This window comes from Phalaenopsis equestris, unplaced genomic scaffold (assembly GCF_001263595.1).
Source record: "Phalaenopsis equestris unplaced genomic scaffold, ASM126359v1 Scaffold000002, whole genome shotgun sequence".
Classification (NCBI taxonomy): domain Eukaryota; kingdom Viridiplantae; phylum Streptophyta; class Magnoliopsida; order Asparagales; family Orchidaceae; genus Phalaenopsis; species Phalaenopsis equestris.
The window spans coordinates 15623446-15631914 of record NW_018164444.1 but is presented as its reverse complement, the minus strand read 5'-3'; the positions used below and the strand labels follow the sequence as shown (position 1 = coordinate 15631914).

Below are 8469 nucleotides of genomic sequence, written 5' to 3'. Positions count from 1 at the left end.
GTTTGTTGCAGCTGTGTGAAAACAGTTGTGGGACAACTGTTTCTGGAAATATGACTATTCTACCTCAGTTTAGTAAATTTGTTTGTAACAAAACTGTGATACTCATATATTTGATACTTCAAAAGCATAAATTCAGTTCAAAACAATGCAAAAATTCATATGCACAACTCACTTAATAGTGAGTATCAAGAGTGCAAGACTCATATATTTGATACTTCAAAAGCATAAATTACATTTAATAAAATGATTAAATTATTTTTAGTCCCGTGTCACAATGTCCTCTAATGACACTGTCTAATCCTGATCACTACCTGCAGTGGAATCCAACGGACTGTCCGCCCACCAGAAGAAGTCACCCTTCTTAGCCATGCTCTTTGGGCACTTGTAGAACTGTCTCCCGTAATTGTGAGCTTGACGTGACGTCAGTAGGGTAGTCTGCATTCCGTATTGGCAGAGCAGTCTTCGGGATGTCCCTGAAACTCTGGAGCTCATATTTCTTGATTCCTACTAGATACAAATCATTAGTGATAACATAAATTGAATTTGTTAAAAGAAGTAAATGAAAATAAATTTTGAAATCTCGTAAAATTTTCAAACCAACATTATAAAAGGTAAAATACAGGTGGCTCACAGCGTCAGATAAATGCAACCTTTTCGTTATTTGAACCTATGTACCAACGTGTGTTTCATCAATGACTCCAATGCAATCCTACGCAAATAAGAATTTGTTCAAAATAGAAGACATGCATATTAAAAATTGAATGCCTTAAATTTAAAAAGTTACATTGAAAAACGACATGTAGCGTGCATCGTGTAGAATCTCCAAAGGCGTCCATTTGGATTTAGGATTTGTTTGCTTGATAACTTGTGTAAAAAGGCTGACAAGTGCATTCAAACCGACCGAAAAGTATCTATTAATCGTCTCAGTGGAGTGTTGGAATCATTCCATCGCACCTCGTATTGATTCGTTCTGCGCTAATATGTACAGGGTGATTGCTCATACCTCACGTGTAGTCGTCCTTGACGACCCGTAATGTCCGTGACTTCCGCTAAGTTCTGTCAGAAGATCCGTAAATATGCCCTTGGTCATCTGAAACATGTTGAATATAATTGGGTGTCCGACAAACAATTTTCCAACCCATTTGTCCCCAATAAACGACGATGTCAAACATGGAGAGTGATCAACCTATTTTGAAATATTCATTTGATCAAATAGATTGCTGCATTTCTTCTTCTCTGCCTATCTTCATCTGAATCCATGTAGTAGCTGAGACAAAACAAGATTAATAAATTCTGAACAAATCATGTCTCAAGTAGTAATGATATATGAGCGGTGATGATTTATGAATAATCTGCCTATATGAATTTTATTGAGCAAAGCCCCAAGCAGTTGAAATAAATGAATAACAATGCAATGAAACAAAAAAATACAAGTGTCCTAACCAATAGCAAATAAAATAAGTAAAAATAGTCTCAAATGTTCTGCTCATAAAATAGCCATTGATACACCACCTTCTTTTTTTCTGGAATCGTAACAAAAAAAATCTCTGCAGGTGGCAAATAAGTACAATGGCCAATCTTTAACAATTTTCTTATCCACATCCAAAATTTACACGATTTGCTGAATGGAAGTAGCCGGTACTGAACGCGTGTCAGGGATAGAGGAAGCTACCAGTTATGAAATATGGGTTCTGAGGTAAGCTGCTCTGCCTTTCTTTTTACTTTGCATCCGGGCTCGCTTGGTACGACAGGTGGACTCGACTTCCGGGCTCGGGAGTTCGGTCGAGTCAGCCGACAGATCGACCGCAAAGTTCTCATGGGTGGCAAAAAAACCTGTCTGACGGGACACACATGCATATTTGCCTATAGCGACGATGCCCTCGAACATCTTGTCCAGCTTCTCTTCCAAATCAGGGTCAATGCCACAAAGCTTAAACTTCTTTGCAGCTGAGACCACCTACAAAAAATAGATCGTACAATTCAATGAGCACATAAATTAAAATGAACAAATTAGAGCACGTGAAAAAAATCTCACCGCAAGTCTTTCTGTCCACCACTCCACCGAAATATCAATAGTTCGCTTCACTGGATCTCAACTAAAGCCCGTTGATCCGTGTTTGAATTTCTTCCAAAGTTTTCAATCCTTTTTAAGTTTATCCCATTTGTTCTTCAGCTGCACCCCGTCTTACTCTCGGCTTGTACTCTCCTTGAATTTCTTGATTATGTTCTGCAACCCTTTCTTGTTGAAATATGCCATGAGTCTATTTTGCATATCAATTTCAATGAGACAAAAGTCATAAAATCTATTTTTGTTTCCTTATCCCACAGTGCGGGTGTTGCAGTCTCTTTGGCCTTGGCCATTTTACTACTATGATAACCAAAAAATAAACAAACATGAGTATGAGCATTCAAAAAGAAAACAACGCTACATTTCTCTGCCTCATTTCAATCCAACTGCCACTGTGTGTGTGTGTGAGAGAGAGAGAAATATACTTATTTTCATCACAATTCCCCAAGTGATATCAAGAGTAAATTTCAGTGGCTTTGAATTGAATTACACTGTCTCATTCTTTTTTCTTCTATGCCTCATTTCATAGTGTGAGAGAAGTATAATTTTCTTCTCATCAGAATGCCATAGGTGGTACCACTAATAAAATTTTAGTGGATTCGAATCACATTATACATCTTTGCTAATAACTGTGAGACCACTGGTAAATTTCAATGACTGCGAATGAAAATATACATATTTGCAATTAGCTGTGATGACAAAAAAAAGAAACATTTCTCACATAATCGTCTCATTCTTTCTTCTTTTATGACTCATTTCACCGTGTGTGTGTTTGTGAAATATGCTTCTCTACTCATCAGAATGCCATTGGTGGTACCACTAGTAAAATTCAGTGGTTGCTAATAAAAGTATACATAATTGCTACTAGATGTGAGACAAAAAAAAAAGAAAAGCAATGCTCACATAACTGTCTCATTCTTTCTAGTTCTCTGCCTCATTTCACAATGTGTGTGTGGGGGTAATATACGTTTATTTTCATCAGATTGCCACAAGTAATATCAATAGTAAATTTCAGTGACAGAGAATTGTATTATGCATATTTGCTACTAGTTGTGAGACCACTAATAAATTTCAATAACTGAGAATGAAAGTATACATATTAACAACTAGCTGTGATGCAAAAAAAAAAAAAAGAGAAAAATGAAAAGAACAAAAAAGCAAAACTCATTGGAGAAGCAGCAGAAGACTACCTTCTTTTTCTTAACTTTCATGATTGCAAACTTCACTTTTTTATCGTGGATCTTCACTTTCGCCATGTTATCAGGCGGTACCGTCTAGTAGCGGATTTGACTCTAAAACCCGACAAACTGTCGAAATGGACAAATTAAATCCTGAGAATTCGTAAAATCCCGATTTAAGCGATTTCGAGAAGCTAAAGAGCGCGAATGAGTGGGATGGGGAATGGACGAGGGTTACCTTCCTCAGTGATTCCTGGTAGGATTGAACCGGAAGGGGGAGAAAGATGGGAGTTTTGGCGGTCTTTGTATGCCACAATTCCGTAGTTGCAGCTCTAATCGGAACTTGTATCGCGTTGGTTTTGGGAAACCGGTAGAGGGAGGAGGGGGATGTCAGCAAGGGTTTCGTTGGTTTTGGGCGAAACCCGTAGAGGGTCAGGGGGGCGACGGCAAGGGTTTAGGAGACGGGAAGGCAAGATGGTGTTTTGGCGTTATTTTTTTTTTTCAAGTCAATTTTTGTTTATTGATAACTAATAATTAAATAATATCTTATGAAGTTAATTATAAATAAATAAATTTATATGTACTTATGTAACTATTAATTATTAATTTAAAAAATAAACTACATATTAAATTAAATTATTTTAATAAAATTTAATAGTTATTAATTAGTTTAATGCCTCATTTCACAGTGTGTGTGTGTGAAATATACTTCTCTTATCATTAGAATGTCCCAGGTGATACCACTAGTAAATTTCATTGGCTTTGAATGAAATTAGACATATTTACAACTACCTTTGAGGTTAAAAAAAACATGGCTCACATTACATTCTCATTCTTTTTGTTTCTCTACCTCATTTCACAGTGTGTGTGTGAGAGTAACATACTTTTATTTTCATCAGATTGACACAGGTAGTGTCACTAGTAAATTTCAGTGGCATTCTTGTACTCTCCTTGAATTTCTTGATTATGTTCTGCAACCCTTTCTTGTTGAAATATGCCATGAGTCTATTTTGCATATCAATTTCAATGAGACAAAAGTCATAAAATCTATTTTTGTTTCCTTATCCCACAGTGCGGGTGTTGCAGTCTCTTTGGCCTTGGCCATTTTACTACTATGATAACCAAAAAATAAACAAACATAAGTATGCGCATTCAAAAAGAAAACAACGCTACATTTCTCTGCCTCATTTCAATCCAACTGCCACTGTGTGTGTGTGTGAGAGAGAGAGAAATATACTTATTTTCATCACAATTCCCCAAGTGATATCAAGAGTAAATTTCAGTGGCTTTGAATTGAATTACACTGTCTCATTCTTTTTTCTTCTATGCCTCATTTCATAGTGTGAGAGAAGTATAATTTTCTTCTCATCAGAATGCCATAGGTGGTACCACTAATAAAATTTTAGTGGATTCGAATCACATTATACATCTTTGCTAATAACTGTGAGACCACTGGTAAATTTCAATGACTGCGAATGAAAATATACATATTTGCAATTAGCTGTGATGACAAAAAAAAGAAACATTTCTCACATAATCGTCTCATTCTTTCTTCTTTTATGACTCATTTCACAGTGTGTGTGTGTGAAATATGCTTCTCTACTCATTAGAATGCCATTGGTGGTACCACTAATAAAATTCAGTGGCTGATAATAAAAGTATACATAATTGCTACTAGATGTGAGACAAAAAAAAAAGAAAAGCAATGCTCACATAACTGTCTCATTCTTTCTAGTTCTCTGCCTCATTTCACAATGTGTGTGTGGGGGTAATATACGTTTATTTTCATCAGATTGCCACAAGTAATATCAATAGTAAATTTCAGTGACAGAGAATTGTATTATGCATATTTGCTACTAGTTGTGAGACCACTAATAAATTTCAATAACTGAGAATGAAAGTATAATTAAAAATAAAAAAAAAGGTGTAATCAAAAAAAAAAAAAAAAAAAAAAAGAGAAACATTGCTCACATAACTGTTTCATTGTTTTTTATTTTGTCTCATTTCAAAGTGTGTGTGTGTGTGTGTGTGTGTGAAAAATATACCTCTCTTCTCATCAGAATGCCACAAGTGGAACCAATAGTAAATTTTAGTGGCATAGAATGGTATTAAACATATTTGCTACTAGCTGTGGGGCAAAAAAAAAAAAAACATGGCTCACATCGCTGTTTCATTGTTGCTACTTCTCTGCCTCATTTTACAGTGTGTGTTAGAGACATAAAATGCTCGTCTCATCAGAATGCCACAGGTGGTACAACTAGTAAATTTTCAATGGATTCAAATCACATTATACATCTTTGCTACTGGCTGTGAGACTTTAATTAAATTTCAATGGCCGGGAATGAAAGTATACATATTTGCAACTAGTTGTGATAAAAAAAGGAGAAATATTGCTCACATAACTGTCTCATTCTTTATTCTTCTATGTCTCATTTCACAATGTTTGTGTGTGAGAAATATACTTCTTTTTCCATCAGAATGCCATAGGTGGTACCACTAGTAAATTTCAATGACATGGAATGATGTTATGCTTATTTGCTACTAGTTGTGAGGAAAAAAAAGAAAAAAAATGGTTCACATCACGGTCTCATTCTTTCTACTTCTTAGCCTCATTTCACAGTGTGTGTGTGTGAAATATACTTCTCTTATCATTAGAATGTCATTGGTGGTACCACTAATAAAATTCAGTGGCTGATAATAAAAGTATACATAATTGCTACTAGATGTGAGACAAAAAAAAAAAGAAAAGCAATGCTCACATAACTGTCTCTTCTCTACCTCATTTCACAGTGTGTGTGTGAGAGTAACATACTTTTATTTTCATCAGATTGACACAGGTAGCATCACTAGTAAATTTCAGTAGCATGGAATGATATTATGCATATTTGCTACTAGCTGTGAGACCAAACAAAAAAAAATGTCTCACATCACTGTCTCATTCTCTTTACTTTTCTGCCTTATTTTACAGTGTGTTTGTGTGAAATATACTTCTCTTCTCATCAGAATGCCACAAGTGGTACCACTAGTAAATTTGAGTGACTTTGAATCAAATTAGACATATTTGCTACTAGCTATTAGACAAAAAAATAAGAGAAACATAACTCACATCAATGTCTCATTCTTTCTACTTCTCTGCCTCATTTCGCAGTGTCTGGAAAAATACTTCTCTCATCACCAAAATGCCCTAGGTGATACCAATAATAAATTTCAGTGGCATGAAATAGAATTATACATATTTGTTACTAGCAGTGAGAAAAAAAAGAAAACCAAGGAAAAATTCACCACACCAAAACAATCACCATATAAAAGCTTCAAAAAAAAAAAAAAACAGCTGAATCTACACTATGCAGAGCAACAAGAAATAAAAATGTCTCAAAAAATATAGAGAGAGGGGATACCGCAGTAATGTGGACTCTAACATGTCGGTTGGGGCTATGCGAGAAATAAAAAGAGCAAAAAACAGGAACATAAGGTGGAAAGAGGTGTGCGCGTGAAAATTTTGAGAATAAACGTGGCGGCACGTTTTTCATAGCGTGGCGACAACACCATTATTGGAAAGACACCCCAACTACGAAATGCCGCGGCTCGCTGTCGCGACGCGCTAAAGCAGTCACCCCAAACGGGACCTAAGTGCATTTTTGAGTTGAGCGGGTGAATTTTTCTTTTAACAATAAATAATTTTTAAAATATTTAATTTATTCTGTTATAATAATTTTCTTTCAATAATAACAATAAGCCTTTATCCCACAAAGTGAGGTCGGCTACATGAATCCTTTTTTACCATTGTTTTATTGAGTGTCATATTTTCATTTAATTCTAATTAATTAAGTTCAATTTTTATATAACAAGCCCAAGTTTTTTTAGATCAATTATAACAATTTTTCTGAAGAACTTAATTTACTTCTATTTTTTTTTAGTTTATTTACATATTATATTATTTAAAATTTTAATTAATGATGAACTAAGTAATCTATTTATGTTGTTTTTTTTTGTAATTTTATGAGTTTTTTTTTTAGTTTGAGGCTTACATCTCTATCTTCTTTGAGGTTTAACCTTGCTAAGGCAAAATGTTTTAGTTCCAGGTTCTGACTTTTTAAACCTACCAATGAGTGGTTCATCAATATGCTCATATATCACTTTCATATAGTTCATTTCATTCATATTTTTCATAACATTCAAGATCTTTTTTTATCCTATAAAATGTAAATGATAAGTGACATGTAACATTTATTTTGTAATAAATGGTAAAAAAACCAGTGTAAATAAATAAAAAAAATATTATTAAGAATTTTGAATCAGCATGGAATAATTGTTAGACGGTTTCGTATTTAGGAGTCGAAGGAGGGGATGAACGAGGTTCATTTAGCGGCTTTCATTTCTTTATATTTTGAATGTTCGAAAGATCTTTTACAAATGAGAGAAATAATTGACATAAAAAAGTACGTTTAAGTGATTATAAATCGATATGAAATTATAACTAAAAAATGTAAGTCAATCAGGATTTACTCCTAGTTGATATTGACAGGGGATGCGATGTACTCATGCATGGAAAATAAAATTGAAATGGTAAACGTGTACCTTCCGGCATAAAATTTTAAGGGTAGTTACATGCACAACTTCTTATGAATTCTTTCGGGTATGACAGCAATCCTGATATGACCTTTTAAAAGAAAGATAGAGGTTAAGAAAGTAATATTTAAATTGAAAAAAGAATAATTAATTTAAAATGAAAATTTACAGTTTAATTGTAACACCTAAATTTTAAGAAATCATGTAAAATTCGACAAATTTGAAAAGTATATTAAATTTTGCATTTTCTGAAAGTCAATCAAATTATTTTTATAAAATTCTATGCATCACATCAATCAATTCGATATAAAGTACCAAGCATGAATTATTAAAAGGATTGATGAATATAAAATTTGGAAGTTATGTCTATTTAAACTAATTAAACGCCTAATTATATTCCTAGTTTCAGATTACTATAGCTAACCGACCTTACGCCTTTTATTCACTAGTTTTGATTGCATGGGTACTAGGGCCTTCTAATTTCCCTTCTCTCATATTACCTTCCCTTCCCTCTACCTGTTTGGTCTCGCCTATCTGGAGCATCCCGCAAACTCTGGTGAGAAGAATCATGTCCCTACACTGTAGCAGGCAGGTCGAGCGAAGTATAGGGAAGCTGCAGTCCGCGATTGAAAGCTCCGGGGTGATTTCGGTGGG

At 34.3% G+C, this 8469-nt stretch overlaps 1 long non-coding RNA gene across 1 annotated transcript; it reads right to left on the bottom strand.

Moving 5' to 3' along the window:
- Positions 1-3268: 3268 nt before the first annotated feature.
- Positions 3269-3737, bottom strand: LOC110018006. Its single transcript, XR_002293319.1, has 2 exons — positions 3485-3737; positions 3269-3375 (listed from the first exon to the last, which is right to left on the bottom strand). It is a non-coding gene; the product is annotated as an uncharacterized LOC110018006 (long non-coding RNA).
- Between the last annotated feature and the right edge of the window lie 4732 nt (positions 3738-8469).